At 41.7% G+C, this 22,714-nt stretch overlaps 1 protein-coding gene across 1 annotated transcript in view; it reads right to left on the reverse strand.

Moving 5' to 3' along the window:
* The window catches only part of thsd7ba (thrombospondin, type I, domain containing 7Ba), a 208,141-nt gene extending 189,012 nt beyond the window's left edge, over nucleotides 1-19,129 (reverse strand). The window contains exons 1-3 of the mRNA XM_086219797.1: nucleotides 19,079-19,129; nucleotides 9,142-9,227; nucleotides 8,708-8,846 (exon numbers count right to left, since the gene is read on the reverse strand). The gene's annotated coding sequence lies outside the window, so the exon portion shown is untranslated. The remainder of the gene's footprint in view (nucleotides 1-8,707; nucleotides 8,847-9,141; nucleotides 9,228-19,078) is intronic.
* Nucleotides 19,130-22,714: the final 3,585 nt, after the last annotated feature.

Here is a 22,714-nt window from a genome sequence, read left to right on the forward strand (position 1 = left end):
CTAAATTGACCGTGGGCGTGGCTGTGAGTGTGAATGGTTGTCTGTCTGTATGTGTTGTCCCTGCGAGGGACTGGTGACCCGTCTCGGGTGAACACCACTGGGATAGGCCCCCCCGCGACCATTAACAGGATAAGTGGAAGAAAATGGATGGATGGACAAGAATCACTTTTGGTGCATGATGCAGCACGGTGCAGGTGTATGCAGGTGTATACCGTCTCATATCACAGTCACCAACATGTAACCAACACAGTACATCTAATTTCACAACATTTGATTATTTTTCTCTGTTGTAGGGAACGTATACACGAACAAGTCCTTTTCCTTCATCTTGGGTTGATTTTTCCAACTTTTTTCCCAACCATTTCACTCTCCTCCTCCACGTCGGCCGAATTCATAAAATAACGCAAGAATTCCGACCAGAAATTGAAAAAAATCTCAACCAGACAACGCCGTATCGCACCGCACAGCTTCAACAAGATGGCATGACACAAACTATCAGAAACAAAATTAGATTTTTACATATTTGTGTTGGTGCAAGAGGACTCATTCATGAAGTGGAAAGGACATTCCACAAACAAACTTAAATTGTCTTCCATTCTGATTTTATCCTCTCGCTTCAAGAGTTTCATTTTAAGATGCACAAGTAGCAGAGCTTTAAGCCTTTGTCAGAGACGCAGGGCATCTCCAGGTTTCTCCCTAACAAAGGAAGCAGAGAGAGAACTCATAGATTCACTCTCAGAATAATCAGTCACAAACTGAAAAGCCACAGCCCAAATTGAAATCCAGGGATGGCATTAATCCAGTAAACTCTCATCGCCCGATGCTGCTGCTGGGGCTGATAGTTGACTCTCTTCAACTCAGCTTCTAGATGCTCCTTTTCCATTCATGGATTCACACAGAGTACGATGGCTGGTTGCCGGCGGTTTGCTATCTGATTATTCACGCTATTTAAAGCTGTCCTTTCCAAGTTGCAATCGGGCTTTCCATCAGGCTGTCTGTCTGTTTGCCTTCCGAGCAATTCACCTCACATGTCAGTGTCAGCCAGTCACAAGCTCCTGAAGTCGTATCAAAATGGTTGTGGTTAAATTCACTTAGTAGATGGAGAAGCCTGCTACCGGAACTCATTACCGTCACCTTCTTGAAGCAATGAAATATCATCTAAATTATGCCTAAGCTGTGGAAAGCTCATCACCCACCTCTAAATGGAATATAACACCTAACCCACTGACACTGACAAGAGTAATCAAAGTGGAACCAGGCAGCAGACTCCACAATTCATCCGCCTCTGCCAGGCTGACACCAGAAATAGTATGTTCAGAGGAGGAAGGGCTAACGTTGGGGCAAACCCCATCCCCGACTCAGCAGTTGGCAAGCAAAACACAAGAACTTGCCTGCGTCTTGAGGATTTGTTGCATTTATTCACAAATAGAAAACTGTGCACATACAAGTCAGTGTCACTTATTGATCTGTAGCAGTTTTATTATGCTATAGCAGCAGAACTGGTATTACTTGGTAAATAAAAGATCCTTGGCACTGAAGCAAATTTTGATTCAAAAAAACAGCAACAGATATGTAGTTAAACTCGAAAAGTTGCTACCTCGACTACAGCCAAAAGTACCGTACATGGCCATGTTTGTACACTGTTGCTAATAACTTCACGCTCACAATCTCAGGTTCTCTCCCTCCCTCTCTCTAGAGGCGTGTAGAGTGAAGAGAATTGCACAGGTATCTTTCAAACATTCTGTCAAATAAAAGCAAACGGTTTGAAAACTGGGCAAAAACTTTAGTGCCTTACTTTATGAAACTGTAGCCCCTTAATTTGAGTGAACATCCAGCAAACTCTGGACTAAAATTGGATTTGAAAAGCAAGTTTACTTACAGAAAAGAGATTCAGGGCATGTAAATCTGTCAAAAGTGCATTTTAGTTGGCAATAAGAAGAAGAGGAAGACAGTACGGTACAGATTACAGCATCCTCTGTAGAGAAGAGAGCAGCCATGTGCTGTGCCCAGGGATCAACGCCGCACATGACCTGACATGGCTGACCTTCGTAGCACGAGCCAACGGCGCCAACCTGAACCAACTGTGCAAACCGGAAGTACCAAGTAGTACCAAGTCCTGAAGTCCCTTTCTCATCCCTGTCAAATAGCAACAGTTCAAAGTCACAGCCAAGGACTGATGCAGAAGTGTCGGGCGTTTTTGCTTCTTGATATTGGAAGATGAGAATTCACCGGCTGTTGTATACACCGTGAGCTTTTCCAGCTCATTTCCAAAGCTACCTGATGACGCATGACGGGAAATAACAGGAAATTTTCCCGCATGTCTGGGAGGCCGACATTCCCAAGATGGAAAGTCAGATTAAGGACTAACATTCATGTGAGTGTGCATCTTCATTCACTAGCTGAATTATTGCTGTACATATCAGCATCTGCAAACACAGTCATTATCGAAGTTAGAGCCACACGTTAGATGTGAAACACCTGTGTTTGATTGTGTGTGTGTGTGTGTGTGTAGGACCTATAAGAATACTGTAAGTAGACCAGTGTAAGAGTGGTGGGCTGTAGCAGGTTTTACATATTCATGTTATGTCTTGTGCATTTCATTATGCTCTCCAAGACTAAAGTCTTTGTGCTCTGCGTTTCAACTGGCTTCTCGACACATCTTCCAATGGGGGTAGAAATGTGAAAGTTGATGAAGCAGAGGTTAATGTTAGCCTCTGACTATTTGACAGTGTGTTCACGTAGCCAAAGTAGTCCTCGCCAACAGTCAGTCACTGACCAGCTGGCTGTACACTTGCTCTTGGCTCTGTCACTGTCTGGTTGTTGAATGTTGATGGGTTTTTTTTTTGTTTTTGTTTTTTTTTTAATAATCAGCTTTTAAAATACAGTAGCTTTACCTCCTGAGAATTTTGATAACGGTCAGTAAGCATGAACTGTAGCTAAAGCATGCGATTTACCATCATGATGATTTATGTATGAGACTAGAGAGACGGCACCCTTGTGGAACTGTTCTGTGTGTTTCTCCTTAGCCAAGACTCCTGTGAAGAGACGAGCTGTAAATACAGGTTTAAAATTACCTGATGAAAATACGCTGCAGCACGGCGGCTTGCTGAGTCTCACTGTGTTTAACCGTTGGTGTTTTTAGAGAAGTTAGATTGCTGCATGCTTCTCCTGATTGTTCTGATCTGTATTCACTGCTCATGTTTTATACTCTCTCTCTCTCTCTCCCACACACACACACACACACACACACACACACATGCTTTTTCACAGAAGATATGTTGAAATGCCACAGCAGGAAGAGCACTGGTGTAAATGAAAAAGATAAATGACTGATATGTATTTATCTGGTTCAGTTTTCAGGATGCTGGTATTTAGTGCTCCTGGCTCACGTGCAGCGTCCAACTGGAATAAACTGAATCCATGGTTAAAGTGACAATTCACCCAAAAAGAATATTTTGCCTTTTTAAGTACACAAAAATCAGTGTCCTGAGGTCACAAAGGTACTTTTTGCCCCTGCATCACTTGATCACATCAGACCCAGTCGGGTATATTTAGCTTGAGGCTAATGGCTAGCTATAAACAGCTACAGCAACAGGACGGAAGCAAACCTCCCCAAAAATGTCTTTTAGAAACTCTCGAGCACATTTTCCAGTATAATTAATGTCTTCCTTATTCAGCTTCATGCTCAGCAATCCGCAAACTTTGCTTAGCTAAAAACGCAAGACACTTTTACCCTTCAACTTTGGTGCTGGTTCACTGCAGCACCAAGCGTGAAAACCGGCACATTTCGCACAAGCAACTCACTGGAACTACAGCCCTGCTATTCTTAAAGGTGCTACATTCAAAACTAGCGATAGGGATGTTCACACATAAAGACTGGCTGTCAAAACCTACGCTCCATCAAACTTTCCCAGAAGTGCATCCACGCACGCCAGGAGCAGGCTCGACTGGGGGGGGACTCCACCACTGCTGCAATGTGCATCCCAGAGGTGTCATGTGGAGACCCCTGTGTTGGCCAGGCTAGACCTCCACCCGGCTCCACACTCACGTCCCACCGTACACCAAACCAGCGCCATCACCACTTAGTGAAAGGGTGGAGGCTGCATGGAAGAGTTTGATGACAATGGTTGACTCATCCGGGAGACTCTCACTTGCACTCAACTGTATATCCGCCCACACGGTTGTTGTACGTGCACTGAGGATGCTGTGTATGTTTATGCATATGTTCTTCAAATATAAAGGTATCTTGTATGTGCATTTACAGCTGTGTTGAATGTGGACCACAATGCATCTCTGATGTCCTTAAGGGGAGATTTAGCCGATCAAAATCCGTCCTCAGGGTGTCTTGGATGCGCTTTTTTTTTTATGAAGCTCAGCTGTTACTCGCATGTTTTGTTCTGGCCAGAGGGGCCGCCAACGTCAACACAAGCAGAACGAGTAAAGCGGCCGCTTTTATGCGTTTGTCCCGTTACTACCACAAAACAATTGTCTTCTGGGAAAAAGGATGATACAGGACTTGGAATCCAAATGCAAATACACAATCAGCAATTACGGCAACTAGTCTACGACATGATTTTTGAGTTACTATTATTGCTGATTAATGTGGCAGCTGCAAAGTCATTCTGGTTCATTTCTAGTCAAATTTATTTCTGGTTTGATTAGCTTGTGACTTTAAACATGATTACACGTAAGTGTATATGTGTGTGATGTGTATTATACATTAAAACTACTCCCTTTACGCTATAACTACCACATGTTGACTTTGTGTAACTGTAAAGCTAAAGGCTTTAATCCACTTATCTCTGCAGTGTAGTAGCAGTTATGTGTAGGTCCAAGAATAAAAGAGGTTAACTCTTCAAGGGGGTCATCAAAACATCAACATAAATACCATGCTTTGAACTTTTTTTTATCCCTGGTTTTCCCCCCACAAGACTCATTCCAAAGGGTGTAATGAAAACACTGCAGCAGAGAGACAGTGAGTAATTGCAGGCTTGGCAGTGTTATCCATTACAGCTGGGAGTACAAGGGGGGGGGGGGGGGGGCTCTCCCAGAAATTGTGTTCCTATTTACATTTAAACAAGCACTTCTCTGATGCCAGAACCCCTCCACCACACGACAGGGTTAACAGTGTTTTAATCTGCTGTTGACCAGCAAATCATGTGATTCACGGAGGCGCTGGGGTTTGTGAAAGTAATCAGCGACGTTAGCAGTTTGACGCAGGTTCCTCTGACTAAACTGAGGTCTTATGTACACATCACTTTCATGATGTGATGCGTTGATAAATGCAATCCATCAATGAGCATAACCTGTTTTAATTTTTTTTCCCAGTGATTATTCATCAGCTCCTGCATAATCACAACAGCTGCACATAAAAAAATCTATCTGTTTTGACTTTTCACTGCCAGCTGAAGTTTAGCAACATTTAATTTCTGAGTTTGGCTAAAAAAAAAAAAAAAAAAAAAAAGACTGTGAAATGTTCTTTATAACCCAACTCATTTAATCTATAGTTGCATCTTTTCCAAATGCAAAAAACAAAATCAAATTAATGAAATGGGAGGTGAATCAGCTGTTTAACAAGCAGATCTTCATTTAAACCAAAAGCCTAACTCGATAAATCTCGATCGACCTAAATCTCTCGATGCAACGACAGCGAAGGTCCTTGCACATTGTATTCTAAACCAGCAATGACGTAATGTTGTGGAACCAGGGATTTTGTGACTGCACCACGAAAGAAATTCACAATTAAAAACACATTAGATGGAAAATGTCAAGAAAAAAAAAAGGATATTCGTGTTCATTTGCTCTAAATTGCTGCATTACATTTTGTGACTATTTCACAAGCTGCGGTGAGACTGTGATGAGCTCACCGGCGCCGGTGTGCCCACCTTTAATTGCTTCTGACCTGAGTCATTTGGCTATTGAAAACCCTGTTGAGTTGAAAGCTTACTCTCTTGTTCAGTAACATGGGTCAGGTGTATACACAGCCAAAGCTATAGCACAACATGAATTCTGACGAGTACATCTAAATATTCTTTTAGTGCACCAGAAAAACTGCGTTCCTGCGGTATGTGTCAGTGTCTAGCCTGCAACCGTTCAACAGACTCAGATTGTGGGAAGAGAATATGCAGTCTACTTGAAAGTCAAGACTAATTCACAGATTTTCCTTCTGATAATGACTGAGGATGATGGGATGTGCTGTGCAATAAAAATACCAGATTTCGGCTCCCAACCCTTCCGCACACACAAAGGCTCTCCATCCTGTATACGAGTTATCTCCCCTCCCTCCGTGGGGCTCTGCCTGAAAAATATTGCCTAATCAATGTCCCCAAAGAACTTGGGTCATATCAGCAGATCCAGCCCCCAACCACCGCCACCCACCCCCACCCACCCGTCTCCCCTGACGGTTTCTAGGTGACTGTTTGTCCCATTATTTAATCTCTAATGCCTTCTCCCAAGTCACATTGCTCCATAGCAACGTCACGCTGCTGTCAATCTCACCTTTTTGAGGTGGTACCACACCACCTCAAATGACCTAGCTAGGAATATACCGCACATGTGAAAGAGAATGACAGTTGAAGGAGAAAATAATCTCATGCTTGGAGGTGGGGTGAAGTGACAGGAATTAACAAGAAACATGCAATGTGTAAAAACCCGCTGGGGATTAACATCAAGACTGACAGATGATCTGATTGGTGACGAATGCTTAAAAGCTATTGATATGAATTTGATGGAGACTCCGATATCTGCCTGTAATTACAATATGTAAAATACAAAAGGGGATACCACAGATGGATATTTTTATAGCCTGCTCATTTCAGATAACCAGCTGCTTTATGAACACACACAGGCACTCGCAAACACACAAAACATACTGTAGATTCTTTCAGGGAATAAAAAAGCAGCAGCCTGCAGTTTGCTTTGAAGCAACATGAAATTAAGAAACGCATGTGTCTCTCTCAACCCACAATGACAGATGATTTATTACACCGTGTGTGTGACACCTCCCATTTTGCCCGAGATGTAATTCCCCATTAGCGTTTCCCAATCACAATAGGAGTCTGCATCCTAAGTCTATAGTCACAGCCAGGCGACACACTGTTGGAATTACAAATGTGACATCCCACTCTGAAAACGCCCATTTATAAATTGTAGAGGGACTTAAATTCAGGAATTGTCCTCCCAGTGCTTCTTCACCCTGCCAAGGCAATTTCCTGTGGAAAGGGGTGGTAGTAAATATAGTTAACATGCTGAGGCAGCAATGATACACCAACATGCTGTTAAAACAGGACATGAGATAGTGGTGTGGTTCTTCACACAATTGGGGCGTGATATCACATCCTGAATCATAAAGTAGTCCCAGACACGCAAACATTTGTACATCCGATATTCAAAGTGGGGACAAGACTGAACTGATAACAAAAAGATGGTCGCCAACCTGCGCTGATTTAATATTGAGGTTTGACCTGGCGATGACACGTCCAGAGCGAAGGCAGGTGTTAAGATGTTATAATAAACATCTGATTCACTCATTCTCACAACCACAATTTTTATTCTTCCCACCTTCATCTCTTTTGGCGTTACGTACAGCAGGTGTATCTGTAACTAAAAGCTCTTTAACTCAATGTACATCCCTGACTTTTGACAACACAAAAGCAGAGTCTCCTGTCTCTCACGGCGTAAAATTCAAAGACCAGTTACGATATTTGAGAAATGAACCAGAGTTCACCATGGGCCATCATCTGAACTATGAACCTCCGAAAGTAAGACCTGAGCAGTTACCATCACAGGCCCTTGGTCTTTGTGTGTGACGCTGGACTCGTGCTACTAGTTTTGGTTGCTGGCTGTACTGGGTTTGAGGGATTTTAGGTATATTCTAAATTGTAAGAGAACTTACGCTCTCTTGGTTTCTCTGTAGAGTGAGTTGGCACATCCTTATCGTCTCTACCACAAACAGAAGAGCGGATCTCCGTCAAAAAGCTGCTTGTAACAAATGGCATCAACAGGGAATCTCTGTAACTGTAGTCTAACCTCTTACATTATCATAGTAAAAGACTATTCACAACATGTATCTAGACAAAAAAAATTGAAGAAAAACATCTTCAACTGATAAGGAATTTTATCTGGTATCCTCTGTTTTCGCTCTCTTGTACCTCAGCTTCCAGATTGGTCCGTAAGGTCAACAGCTGCTCTGACCCCAGGGCCTCGGCCTGAATCGGGGTGCCTTTTATATTCGTAAATTTGTACTCAGAACACTTACTGATAGTAAAGCTGTGTTGTCGAGATGCGTAGCTATGTTTAGACTCCAGGAAGGTCACACCTGTGCAGAATGTTCTAATTTAGTATTGCTGGGTAGTGCCAGACATTACCAGTACGACTGTTTATGAAGGGTCAGACTCAGAGGTTCTGAGGGAGCTGACTCAACCTCACCCAACAGCGAACCTCGTACGTCTGTAGGGGACGTCCAGTAAAGTGTCCAGCGTCAGCCGTCATTGAGTCTCCAGTCCGTTTCTTGTGTCTGATGGCTTCCTTCATCACACAAAATTTCTCAACACAACTAAACCCTAAACATCAAGTGCGCTCAGTGACATGTGTTTCAATGTAGGTTAGGGCGCCTAGTTACCCTGCCTTAACAAGTAAAATCTGAGTAAGAACATAAAATATTAGTTTTGAATGTAGAATGAACAACACAGAAAGTACTTTTTAATACCTTGACCTTGCCTGAAGAGCAGTTGTGTAAACACCACATGGCTCATGATAGGGCTGCAGGTCATAAGCCCCCGGGCTCCTTTGAGGCGGCGCGCCTGGGTGTGCTGTGGTGTGTCCTGGGAGGATGGGAGGATGGCCTTCTGGAGGTCAAGAACGTACACTGTATACAAGCTCTGCCACTTCTTGTTCAACACATACACATTTGGGAGAAATGCTACGATTAAAGTGGGACATTCATTACAGTCTTTTTACTTGTGCTTCACTTCATGCAGTCAACGTGGCCTTCAGCATGAATATGTATCATAATTATCGAAAACAAACACTCTCCTCATTTTGTGGATATTCTGCTGTAAATCTAAAAGATGGATTCACCTTTTTCTTGTCTTTTTTTTTTTTTTTGCACTGGTTGCTGGACATGATGAATGTCATTCTAACCTGCAAGTGGGAGCCAAATACAGGCAGGCCGAAGCTGAAGTTCTCACTGGCAGGCATCATGTGTCCAAGAAAGCTCTCAAGGTCACCTAAACAGTGAAAACAAGTATTAGCTCGGTCATATCGGCAACTTCAAAGGCTCAAAAATGTTATCGGTTGAATAAAATATATACAGTGAAAATCACTGCTGCGCAGTAAAAATGGATGTGAACTGTTACTGCATGATTTACAATGCAATATTTAATTTAAAGACTTAGTCAGGAAGAGAGCGTTTTTTTTTTCATGCCTGCCCAGAGATGAGAAGAAATGGATGGCTCGGCCTTGTCATTCGGTAACATTTAAGCATAGGCGTCTGCACTCTTGACTTCTGACTCTGTATCTTGAGCATTGGATTTATTTGTCGAGATAAACTTTGTGCAATAGGTGTGTCCACAAGGTGCTTTTTCCTCCGTTCATTTGTGGATCGAGCGCTCTGAGGTTTTTAGTGGGTTTCCTGGGTTTTTTTTAATATACTTTCTTGTGTATCTCTTTTTCCTTTACGTTCTGCTTATACGTTGTCGTCAGCTGTGTCTTGACATTCAGTCAATCCTCATTTGCAATTTTAGCATTTTTGAAATGTCCAGTTTCTTCCTCTCATAGTCTGTTGGTTTGTAATTGAATCCCAGAAAAATAGCTGTGGCAAACACAAGCTTAATGTAATTCAACGTTGTAGAAGAAGCACGAGCGGTGGCAACACTGACCTCACACATCTGAGGCGTAGGTCTTTCATACTGTCACGACAGATTAGCAGTTATAATGCTTGAATATATATAAGAGGTGTTCATTGCAGCAAAGAAGATCTGTGGCGTAAATACGTTTGATGGTCAAAAACCCAATGCACAAGAGACCCGTGGGTTAACTTCCAGGTTGGCCTACAAAAACATGTTATCCCTGTGGCACTCGCCAGTTTCTTAGCCAATCAGCTCTTTCTCAGTTCCTGCGTACCTGCTTCCTGTCGCGTCATTTGTTCTGCAGTTTCTGTGTCAGTCGTTGCCAGATCTTTTACTTTCTTGCGGTCCTTATCTGTGTGCCTGTTTAATCTGCCCTGCTTTGTCTCCCAGTACGTCTCGATAGTCAGCGTTTTCAGTCCGTCTGCTAGATTACTCTGTCGTGCAGCACCTGCTTTTATAGCCCATGGTTTATTTTTAATAAAACATCAGTCCTCATATTCCTGCCTCCTTGCTGCTGGATCTTTGCACTTGGGTCCACCTGCCTCCGCTCTTGGTTATAGATGTTAACGGTGGAAAAATTATGTATTGGATTTATGCAACTGTTCCTGGTACTCTTAATGTGACATCACAACACATCGTGAAGTAAAGAAGTTGCGAAATGCTGCCTGCCTTCCTTATAGCCTGCAGGACATGCAAAAACAATCAGTCTAAAAAAATCATTGGTGTTAGCCAGGCAGCTGTGTGGAGCTGTGACTGTGACAGTATTTCAAAGGAAATGCAGTCCAGTTCCTTGTGGATCTACTTCACCAGGCATTTTGATCCATACGACAGATCAGGGCTACAGTGAACTCTGCGTGACTTGTATATGCTTTTGCCTGTATGAAAAATGTACAAAAGAGATTTATAAGAGCAGCCATCTGCATCACTTTTGCATAACTCAGCACACTGATAAAAAATGAACATGTCCAACAACAAACAAAACATAAATATTTACTGAGGAGTGCTGCTTTCTGCCTATGAGCCTCAGAACATATCTGACTCAGATCTCCAAGTATGTGATGAAGTATGTCAAAAGTACGCACAAAAGTTTCCCTCTCCACGAAGGTACTGTTCCGTTCACTGTCCAAGGCTGTCTGTCCGAACGTCTTCAAATATATAAATAAAATATGAAAAAATGTTCAGACTTAGGCACATACTTTTTATGCTTTAACTCTGGAGCATGTGAAACAGACCAAAACTGACCTTGCAGTGCTTTGAGCATGACACGTCTTTCGTCTGAAGCGGAGAAGTAATCACTCATTGCCTCTCTTCTCAGAACTGCCTGATTGTATCCACACAGCGGGTGTCCTGTATTTCTCCGTTCTCTCCGTGTTCTTAAAATTTGAAGAGCAATACCACCACTGGAGGACATTAACAACCAACATGGAGTCCTCTAACTGGACTGTGAACTCAAGTGACATGTGATGTTATTAAAATGACACGTCTAGGGGGAAAAAGACATAAAGAAAGCAAACTGTGTGGATAGAGTCTACGACAAGATGTACGGCGTATAGAAACACCAAAGCCATTAAGTATCATAACTTAAAGTTTAATTGGCTTTCATCACCTCAAAGTACAAAGATATTCTAATCCTCTTCAAAGCAGGAAAGTTAAGTAAGCGGCTGTGATCTCAGACGCTGCTGCTCACATGGATCAAATGCATAAAAGACCATAGAATTCATTCTTAGTCAAAAGTACTCACCCACTCGTTTAAAGGAGTGGAACAATCGAGCTGTATTGAGGCATGAGTTGGGGCTTACTGATGTGCTGCATTCACATCAATGCATGTGTACTTATTTTCACTCCTCCTACATTATCCACATTCTTCATGTAATGTTAGCTTGTTGTAATACTAGCATGCTAGTGTTGACATAGCTCTGTACAAACCAGCAGGGAATGACCAGCTCTCAGAGCAGGAGCAGCCGAAAACCTCAGTCCTTTTGGTGACCAATTTTGTGTGAGGAGACATTTTGGATTCAGAGAGAATAATGGAGAGACACGAGTTTCAGTATGAATCAAGATTGAAGCCCAAACTTGTCGTCTCACCTTGTTGGAATATTAGTCTTCATTTCCACTGCACAGCGCAAAGAGAAGCTGTTGTCTCCATTGTGTACATTCTTGAAATTGACAACAGAATAGCCACTAAAACAGGAATGGGTTACTTTTCTGTGAATATTATAAATATTCATGCTGAAGACCGCACTGACACACATGTAGGAAAATTATAAGGAATGTTTTACTTGTGCGGTAGCAATTTTCAAAACAGAACCTGTTACATAACAAGCCACAGAGACTGTATACGGTCCTGACCTCCAGCAGGCCATCAGCACGCCGAGGCACACTGCCTCGGAGAAGCCTGGAGGCTGATGACCTGCAGCGGTGTGGTGGGCTACGTTGTAGGTGACACGGTGATGCAGCCCGTTACCCTAACACCAAACAGACTCACATATCATTGATCACCTTTTTACTCAAAGATTGCCCCCCCACCCATTTCTTAAAGAGCAGCGTGTATTACATCTTTCGAGCTCGGTGTTCAGTGTCCTGAGCAGGAGTTTTTCCTTTGAATGTAAACCACCTGAAGACCACACTCGAGTCTCCTCTGCTTTATAACCCGCCTTATTCCATGTGTACATTTTACTTTATTCACGGTACGTTCTTGTGATGTGGCTGTGTGATATAGCAACCTTGATTAAAATGTGCCCCCCTTTTTTTCGTAAAAGACTACAGATGGTTTCAATTTTTTGAACACACAAATAATGACTTTTTCATTTCGCTGAAAGAAGGTGATAACTGTACTTAAGGCCAGAGAATATTGATTGACCTTTAAATGTGTAAATAAATAGTGAATCAATCCACTCGTGCTTTTCTTCACAAGCTCATTTTTATCAATAAGCTTATTTCTCTCTGTATAAATCAAGACCATCCGGGTGAGATCTCACACCTGGCTGGGTGCGATGTCTCTTATTTTGTGTATGCATGTCAGTGACAGGAGACAGATGGCGGCTGGCACAGGTCACCCATGCAACACAATGGCGAGTCCCCCCCGACTGTGGCGGTTCTCAACTTGTCCGCTTATTCATTATTCATAAGCAAGTAGTTGGGAAGATTGCCACAAATCACCACCTCCTAAAACTTGAAGATGATGCAATTCTACTTTGACATTGGATTAATGGCTGATCAAACTATGGCTGTGCAAGATGGCATTTAATGGCCATTAAGCTATTGTCATTTCACTGGGTTTCGTCATCAAAACAAGCCAATGTTTCGACGTAGCAAAAGGAAATCAGTGCTGTTTGCAGTATTTCTGTGATAAGACTGGGAAATGTTGAAGGACATGCGGTGACATGAGCAGAAAAAGGTATTACATATTTTACGTCGAGAGACTTCAATAACTTTGACGGACACTGACTTTCTTGCCCGCAGTGACCAAAAATAGTTCATGCTCAAGGTTTTCCTTCTTTTTTTAAATCACAATGTGTCAAACTCACCTTGAGATATGAATGATTAGCAGGAGGATTTCCTAGCCTTAATCAATTCTGAAAAAGCTTGGGAGAGAACAGAAAATGTGTTTTCATCAGAAGAATGTACATGTCAGATGATTCAGTCAAGAACAAAAGCTACATTCTCATTGTTCTTAAACTATTCAGGATCAGACGTTCCTGGGCCTTGGCATCTCTTTGAACACTGTAGGATAAAACGTGACTAAGGGAAGGAACAGCGGCCATGTCTTAGGTGTGATGACTGTGACATTGTTTGTTCGGAACATATCGAGGAATTGATTGAGAGAGAGAAAAAAAAAACAGGAGTAATCCTCAGCGCTCCTAAATGCATCCTCCATGCATCAAATACTTCTTCACAATGTATTTTTTTTTAACTTGCTTTAGTGAGAGTGATCCTAGTGTTGAGGAAAAAGTAGCCTCTAATACTGGTGTGGGTGAAAAGATAATACCTCCTACAGTGAAAAATCCAATAAAAATCCTCTAAAAATACATAATGAACCCAGTACAATGAAACAGCTGATTGGTGGTTAAACCTTACTAGACCACGCCACCTTCTCATATTTTATCATGGAAACATTAAAGAACTGCTGAGAAGCGATCAAACCACACACCAGAGTTCTGATCTCCCTGAGAAAGAAGTAAACGGAGTTGTCTTAGAGAGAGAGAGCAAGTTTCTAGAAGCGTTCACTATTTACAGCTTCAGTTCTCTTAGTGCAAAAACAACAACATCAGTCCAAATTGCAAATGCAATCCAGAAACTGCAGCTCCTATTGTTACAGACGACCCCTCACACAACAGAAGCATTTGGGCAGATAATCAGCCTGCTTGTACGCTCAGCAAGAGGAGCCAGACATCTCCTGTTGCAGACTACAGACCCCAATAACAGTTCTGAACAATCAATCAAGATCGTTTCCCACCTCCAGTGATGCTGTTAACCTACCCTACTCGTCTTTTCAAATGATGTGGAAAAAATGTGCTTTTCCATGATTTCACAGCAACCTTACAGCACCTGTCAGCATTAGCAGCCATTTGTGGTCGTGCCTGTAAAGTGTTTCTGCACTTGCTTTGCTCCTGTTTTTGCAATAAAGGGGAATGAAAACAGCTGGATCTGATAATGGCCTGTACAACTGCCAAAGGGAGTAAATGACTGAATGGGAGAACACAGTCTGTAAAGAGGAAGAGCTGCAGCAAGATATAAGGGGAAGGTGACTATGGCAGGCCTTTTGTTCCCCAGCCTTCCATGCAGCAAGGGCGGCTCCATTCTCTCTCTGTCTGAAGCCCTTTCCCTCCGTCAACAGTGCAGATAAGTGCTGGTCCCACTGAGAGATGAAGGAAGAAACAGATTACAGAGACAATCTGATGCGTGGTAAAACCCAGCGGCTCCCTGAGAAGAGAGGAAGACTGGTTTAATGTCAGCGCTGCACCCCATCACTCTCACAAAGGAACAATGTCCACTACTGCGATGAAAGAGGATTTACTCAGGCAAGAGGCAATACGAAACACGTCTCAGTTGTGAATCGTTATCATTATTATTGAGACGTTTGAGCAAAAAGGCAACAATCATCGATCGCGTTCATCTGTGACTTTATACGGAATCAACGAGTTCAAAAAAAAGTGATTGGCGAGTCATGATGGGAGTCACACCACATCACTTCCACTGATTGAAAACAAAATGTGGGAGAAATGAATGAAGGAACAGCAACCGTGTGTAAATTACGGCAGAGATCTTAGTTGCAGGGAGAGCTAAAAAGCACCATTTAGGAATACATTTGATTTTGGTTGGCGCACCAGTATGAATATCACCGAATCTCAGATTAAACATTTGAATAAAAATAATGACTCATTCATCGAGACAGCATGAGACCACGGTGCAGAGATCGAGCTTAATCTCGATCATTTATGGACATAACGCATAAAAATTAAACGTAAAAACATTTTAGCCTTTGTGGATTACAAGAAGAATATTGGAATGTCATTTGAGGCCGATTTTTTGACAGCCCTGTTTCCCATCACATTTTAAAAAGGTATTTAACCCTGATTCACAGAAAATGTCAATACTTCCAATTTGGTTTCACCTCGCCAGCACACACACACAGACATCCGTTTTATTTGACGTTTGTCCCAAAAGCAGCGATGAAAACAACTTGAAAATCTGTTGCTATTGAGCTAATTTCAACACTTAACTTCCACCAAACCATTCATAGGTTGAAGCCTGGCTCAGGCGGTCATGTCCCGACCTGACCTTCTGGACTGATCTCCCATGAATGGTAACAGAGTCGCTTGTTTTAGTCCCTCACAATGATGTGCATTTATATTCAGCAAAGGTCAGAGAAAGTGGATGAAGTTGTTATGAGAGGAGTAAAAGAGAAAATCAAGAGTTGATTATAGATCGGGAAAGCTTGTCGAGAGAGGAGGTTGCGGTGGATGGACGAGTTAGCAAAACGTTGGACTAAAATACACAATTGCTTGTTTCTTTAAAACATTTCACCACTTATCTGAAAGGTTTTTTTTTTTCTTTTATGAAAGGTTTAAGTTCTTAAACGGCTAAAACGGTAGCTGGAGGTGCTGTATATTACTTCTAAATGCCCATCTATTTAGCACCAACAGTTTAATTACAGCTGTCTTACTTCTTATTCAGATAGTCATCTATAGACGTGGCACTTTCTCTAGTACACTTGATTCTATTCAGTTTTGTACCAATGCAGGAAGGAGAAAATTCAGCGTTCAGCCAGAACAAAATGAGTATTTGTACTATTGCACGAGGGTGGCTGCATCGTTATGCAATTACACTGCCCGAACACTAGGTGTCAGCGTGGCTTCGATATGTGAGTTTCTTCGTGTAAACAGAAAAATGGGGCAACTTGTTTTAGACTTGAAGATCATAAATATTGAACACTTACATTGACTGAATAATATATAACTGGAGATTACATGTATACACAGTGGGCAGTTCCATTTCTTGGGAGGGGCATTTACTATTCCATGGTGTGAGGTATGGAGGGAAGAAGGGAACGTTCTCTCGACGCTCAAATTCTAGTACTGTCAAAGAAAATATTTCAATCTGACATTTAAAGAATGTTTAAAGATGTTGAATCATGTCATGTTCCTATAAGTTTAAATGTTTACAAAGCTAAAAATAAGCATCTTTTATTCACCAAAAGACTGGGAAATTTACGGTGTCGCAGCAGCGATTGTGGCTAGTCAGGTTTAAAATGTCAATAAATATATTTGAGTGATGTTTTGTGTAAATTGTTGAATATTTGATTTAATTTATTTTTACTGTTTTAAGACAATGTTCCCCAGAATATCCTGAGAAGAAATAAAGAACTTCCTTACAAATCATTACCTGAGCATTTCACAATATATTCTCAAAAAAAAAAAATTCTATGCATACCAACAGCATCCATTAGATGCAGAAATAAGGCTTCGCAGTAAGGTTTCTGCAGCTGCCACAGAGAGTCTGTAATTGGCTTCACTTCACTGTATAGATGAAATAAATACACATTTTTCTCTCCAGCTTTGAACAAAGTCAAACAGCAAAAACACGCTCAGCTCTGAGAGGAGGTTCGTGTGTTTAGCTTACCACCACGTCTTCCATTTCATTAGACGGAAGGTCAGTTGTATCCATCATGTTTGATGAGATAGATGAACAGTTGAGTTTCAGTGAGAAGATTATCAAAGACAAATGCTGATCTAAAGAAATAGCACCTAAAATAACAGAAAAGCTCGTCTTTCTTGTAAATCAGCCTCTGAGGTGCCGTCACAAAATGCAAAGGCTTCAATTAGCACGCTAAAAATAATGCCATTCTGAGCTATTACACATAATTAGCAGGTGTCTGAGATCAGGTCAGATTATTCATGTTTGTCTATATTAGTTAGCACTGAGGTTATCTATGAAGAGTTGGGTTTCGGTGAAAGAAATATTGCTCTTTTGCTCAAGACTATTTGCTTCAAAACTTTTTTTTTTTCTCTGTTTCTTGTTCTGTCAGAGATGCCAAGTACTAATTGCCAATAAATATGTTAAATATAAATATACTGTGTTTCTGCTCGCAGGTATAGCTTTTTTGCATAAGTTGACACAGACACAGGACAGTGTGAAATCTCTAAGGAATGTCTGGTTAGCGAGAGTCATCCCCCCAGTCAATGCGTGAATAATGTATGAAGGATTTGGAGACATCACTTAGAGATGCTGCCAATATCATCTGGGGCCCTGCCCACCCCCTGACGCTGCTGACCTTTAACACAACCTTTAAAATGTGGACTCCCATAATACTGAGACACTTAAAATGATACTCAAATATTAAGATAAAATTGGTCTGAGGAATTTCTTTTCCAACGTAACGGTTGCTAAATTACTTTTGCTAGTGAAATGTAACAAAATGTTACGTATTTGTTGCTGTATATGACTGCTTGGTTTGGCATATGGAGTATTATGTACATCAGTCCAGAAATGACTTATTCACCAATGTTCTGCAAACATGAGCCCTGCTACTGTTTTACATTTGCATGAAATTATCACGGAACAGCACACAATATATACATACATATATACAGAACCAGAATGCAGGGTTTGATCTGTATTAAAACTCTGCCATTAAACACCACCAAGATGGCTGAACATCCTCTTCTGGTTTGGGAAGGTTTGACTCCTTGTTGGATACAGAGGGGAAGATTCAGATCAAACGGATGAATAAATAAGGCTGGCTCCATAACTAAAATGCAAATACAAAGTTAGACTGGACCCATCTTTAGAGCTATGCCAAACACTGGTAAAACCACCATAGTGCACTACTATTACATTGTTCCCATTGGATGAAAAAGCTGTTTAACACTACATGGTTTCCTTCAAACCAGAAGTGAAAAATAATCATAAAAATAATTCAGATTTCTATTTTGCCCTTCAAGAAGTCCAAGGATGCTTTTCAAGGCGACAAAACTCTATAAACAGATAATACGAACGAGCTGTTCGAACAACGAACAACTTAAAAATAATACAATAATAGCAATAAAACATTTTATCTATTTGTGCCCTTCCAAACACTCAAGGACACGCCTCAAATATAAGGTTCAACTCAAGTAAAGAGCCATAGACAGAATACGGTGTGATTACCTTTGGTAAGCTGATTATCGAAGAGCCAGATGTGTTTTCAGTTGAGATTCAAACAGTCTGATAGAGTTCAGCTGACAGATGTGAAGCACCAGAGAGGTTTGTGGTGCAGAGCAGCCCCAGACTCAGAAACTTATAGCACTGAGGTTATATGTTGGGATAAAAATGAAACGTAAAATCATTCAGTTCATATCTGCCTTCAGGGAACTCACGTAGAACCATGGGTAACGTGCACTCAGTCGTAGACTCTTATCTAGCTGGTTGTTCATGTTGAGTTCAGAATCGTCTCAAAGTACAAAATACATCTCGCAAAGATGTTCAACATATTCAAAAGGAGCTCTCCACATCGGTTATCTCATTTGCAGTCATCAAATTCACTTTTCCACCAACACGGTGCCAAACAGTTCCAGAAATGTTGTAAAAATTAGCGTCAATGGATTTGCAGCTAATAAATAAGGTAATAAATAAGATCATTAGATAGCAGTTAAGGCAATTTTATGCAGGGCTGTTGAAGAAGAGTTGAAGCAGAAAAGCTCATCTTGGCCACCTACCAGCAAAAGATGGGGAGAATGCTTGAAGCATACCTTTCAAATGGGCGAGTTGGAATTGTTTTGTCGTTCCAGTTAGTATTGGCTAGAGTGCATCCTGCAGGATCAGGGAAGACGACAGCAGAAACAGCTGGTCAGTCATGAGCGTTCAGCCATTACGTCAGTTTCCACCTCCTGTTTTGCATGAATTATTTTCAAAAAAGGCACACAAAGAAAATCACTGTGCAAATGGAAAATGTTGCCATTTTCATCTAACTTTATTTTTTGCTATAAGCTACTTCAAAACGTGCATCAAAACATGTAGATAGAAATACAACTGAGAGGCTTTTTAGAAGAAGGGAACCAACACAGCTTTGTGGAGGAGACAGTTTGTTGGCACGCCAAGAAAAAACTACCAAAAACATTTGGAACAACAAACATTTACCAGTGCCAGTGACCCAGGGTTAGTGTTTGATGTCTGGCATACTAGGGTGTACGCTTGGGAATTGTGGGTAAAGACAAGGAAATGCTACATCCAGGAATTTATCCCCTCTATTAGCCAGCTGCCACACTTCTCCCTATACCCCCTCGGTTTCGACTATCTGCATGCTCGCCCTCAATAGATTAGGGAAGATGTGCTGGAAGTGAGGCCAGCAAGGGAGCCTGGGGACGACTGACTGCCCACAGGCATTACACATTTACCCAGCATGGCTCTCTAGGTCAGGGGAACGGGTTTTGTCATCCCCAGCTGCTGTATGAGGGTGATGAGGGACTGTTACCCTGATCCCTAGGGACAGGACACTGGTTTGTTCCTGGCTGCTAAGCTGACCCTCTTGGTCTGCTGCATTCATCGCATACACACAGAAAGCTGCGATGCCAGCTGTTTGGGCCAAGAGCAGGCAGAGGGAGAGAATACACTGTCTTCAAGTTCAGATCACATTGATTTTTTTTAATTATTTTTTCTTGTAAATTAATAATTTAAAATATAACAAATTTATTTTTTGATGGTTTCAAAGTGAGACCAAACTTGTTTCTTTTGCCAAATGTTTATCTCCAAAGAAACAGGAGAGAATGATGGATCGAGTGCACAAAGCATTGGTTTAGCTGTTATAGAGGTATGAGGCCTCCCTGCCTAACCTCGGCTGTGTTAGCTATATGCCATATTGGATTATTGATTTGTACAAAATGTGTAATATCTCTTACATGCCTTGTTGGATTTTGTGCGCTTTGACATTTTATTGTTTTACCAGGAGGTGGAATAATGGTGTGAGGATGCTAGAGTCAGTGGAAACTCCTGGCAATAACTGACCATGTCTAGTTTGTAAATGGAGGTCTATGTAAGCGTAGAATTCTCAGTAGAGTCCATGAGTAGAGACAGTTCACTATGTAAAGTTGACTAGATAGTTATTAATTTTTGGAACAGACAATCCACATGAAAAATCTCACTGTAGTAAAAACAACATATTTTCACAAATAGAAAAAAAAAAAAAGGTTGTATGCATTAATTTCCCTCTCAGCCCCAAAGAAGGGATAGTGTGTGTGTGTGTGTGTGTGTGTGTGTGCGCGCGCGCATACGTGTTCCTCAAGCTGGGATCCTGTACCAGAGGCCTGGGAGTTTGAGGGTTCTCTGCAGTAGCACAGCTGCTCCAAAGACAGCACTCTGCTGGACCTAAGATGTCTCAGGTTTGTGGGTGGGCTATCATAAATGCCCTCTTCTACTCCTTGTCAACCACTACAAAAGGGAGCCCAGATCTCAGCCCAGGTCTGAGGTCTACACTACACCTACCAAATGGGGGCTGCTGGTTCAGTTCCCCATGTTGCCCGCAGCTTGGTCGATACAGATACCACTGGCCATGTCTGCAGGTGGGAAGGTGGATGAGGGAATGACTCCAGGCTTACACTCTCATAGCAACTCATCTGCCGGTTCAGGTGCCTGCCCCGGGGAGTAGCATGATCGCCCATCCAGGTGAAACTTCTCTCCCTCTGATGAAAGGATGCCACAGGATGCCTCCACATGAGAGGCAGAGCGGGTGGGGCTTGTTATGGTGATTTGGCAAAAAGGAAAAAAAGACAACGGCGAGCGCAAAAACATCACTATGTCTGGTTAGTTAACCAGCAGCTGCTTGCTAGTCCCACAGGACCTCTGCTGTGCTCCATGGCTTTTGGTAGCATGTCCCATTAGGAATTCTGGTCCATACTCCTCCCAGATGTTCCTGAACACCGTCCCACTCCATTCTGCCTCTCAGTGTACATCGCCCAGCTCACTTCTTGTTCCCTGCTACTATTTGCTCAATCAGTCAAATTACAAGTCTGCTCAAAGGGTCCAAACCTGAACCTAACACAAGCCTACCTTACAATATGACTGAGAGGAACAGAACTGCGGCCATTCGGGCTCAGATGTCATAATTACAGGGAGCCATGTTGAGATTTGGGTAAGTGGGACAAAACACAGGGACAAGAACTGAGAATTCTCGACCAGTGAGGCAAAGTTTGGTCGGAATGGTGGGTTTTAAATGCCTTAAGGAAAATACATGGAGAGGAGGACGCAGAAGCAACTGCCTGAAGACGGTCAGGTCTCAACTTCTTCATTATGTGACCTTGAGACTCCTAATCAGTACCTAATAATGATTTTTTTTTTAAAATGGAAATATAAGACACTTTTTATTGGATTTTAAAGGCTCCATTGTTTTATATTAATATATTTGTGCAAAATTCATGGGTTTATCATGTACAGCAGAAGTTCAGCACTCGATTTTTTCAGTAGCTCCAGGTGAGGTGACCTAAGGACCGCAAATCATGGAAATATAAGGAATCTCTTTTTATTTCATTTTACTGCATCCAATATTTCACAGAAATATTTTTGTGAAAAATTCCCATTTTTTTATACTAAACAAAAATTCAACGTTTCCTCTCTTTGACAGCTCTTAAGTTATGTGACCAAGGGATACAAAATCAGCACCAGATATCATTCCTCGGGTAAAAACATTGGACGCACCCCTTTTTTTGTCATTGTGCGTTATGACTGCATATCTGTACGAATAATTTACCTTTCTTGCATTTTCTGTTCAAATTATAGCCTCAAGTATCTCACAAGTCAATACTGTCGAGAAGATAATTTGTAGTTTGATTAAAAAACTGAATGAAATTAGTCACTACAAAAGCCTGTTGCCATAATCACTTTATCATCATTTCCATCTGTTCACTCTTCTTTGGCTCACTTATCTCCTCAGTGTTTATGTCCGTGTTCTGTTCATCCTTGACACCCATGTCATGGAGGCTGCAGCCAGAAAAGGAAAATGGAAGATAGGCCACTCTAAAAAAGTGTTGTGCATAGTATATAAAACACCCAATACAATCAGAACAAAAAGTATGAATAATGTAGTCAGAGATTAAATATAGCAGCTGGCAAATACAGGGCAAAGATGATGTGATTCAAATTCACATTCACAATTAATTGTACCTTTCCTCCGGGCGCGTAATATCTTAGACTGTGACAGGGTTTTCTACACTGTTCCCTCCTGATGATGATCCTATATCGTAAATTTGTTCCCCACATTAGCATCCTCAAGCACATGCCAGTCTGCTTCCTAGGAGAGAATTTATTATTCAGTGTGTTTGTAGCTTGCAATGGTCCTGCTGGACAGTAACTGATTTTGGATGAAGGGAAGATACCAGTAAAAGAAAAGTTACAAT

Source organism: Aulostomus chinensis, chromosome 12, assembly GCF_037954235.1.
Source record: "Aulostomus chinensis isolate RoL2024-O1b breed Wild chromosome 12, RoL_Achi_v1.0, whole genome shotgun sequence".
Lineage (NCBI taxonomy): Eukaryota > Metazoa > Chordata > Actinopteri > Syngnathiformes > Aulostomidae > Aulostomus > Aulostomus chinensis.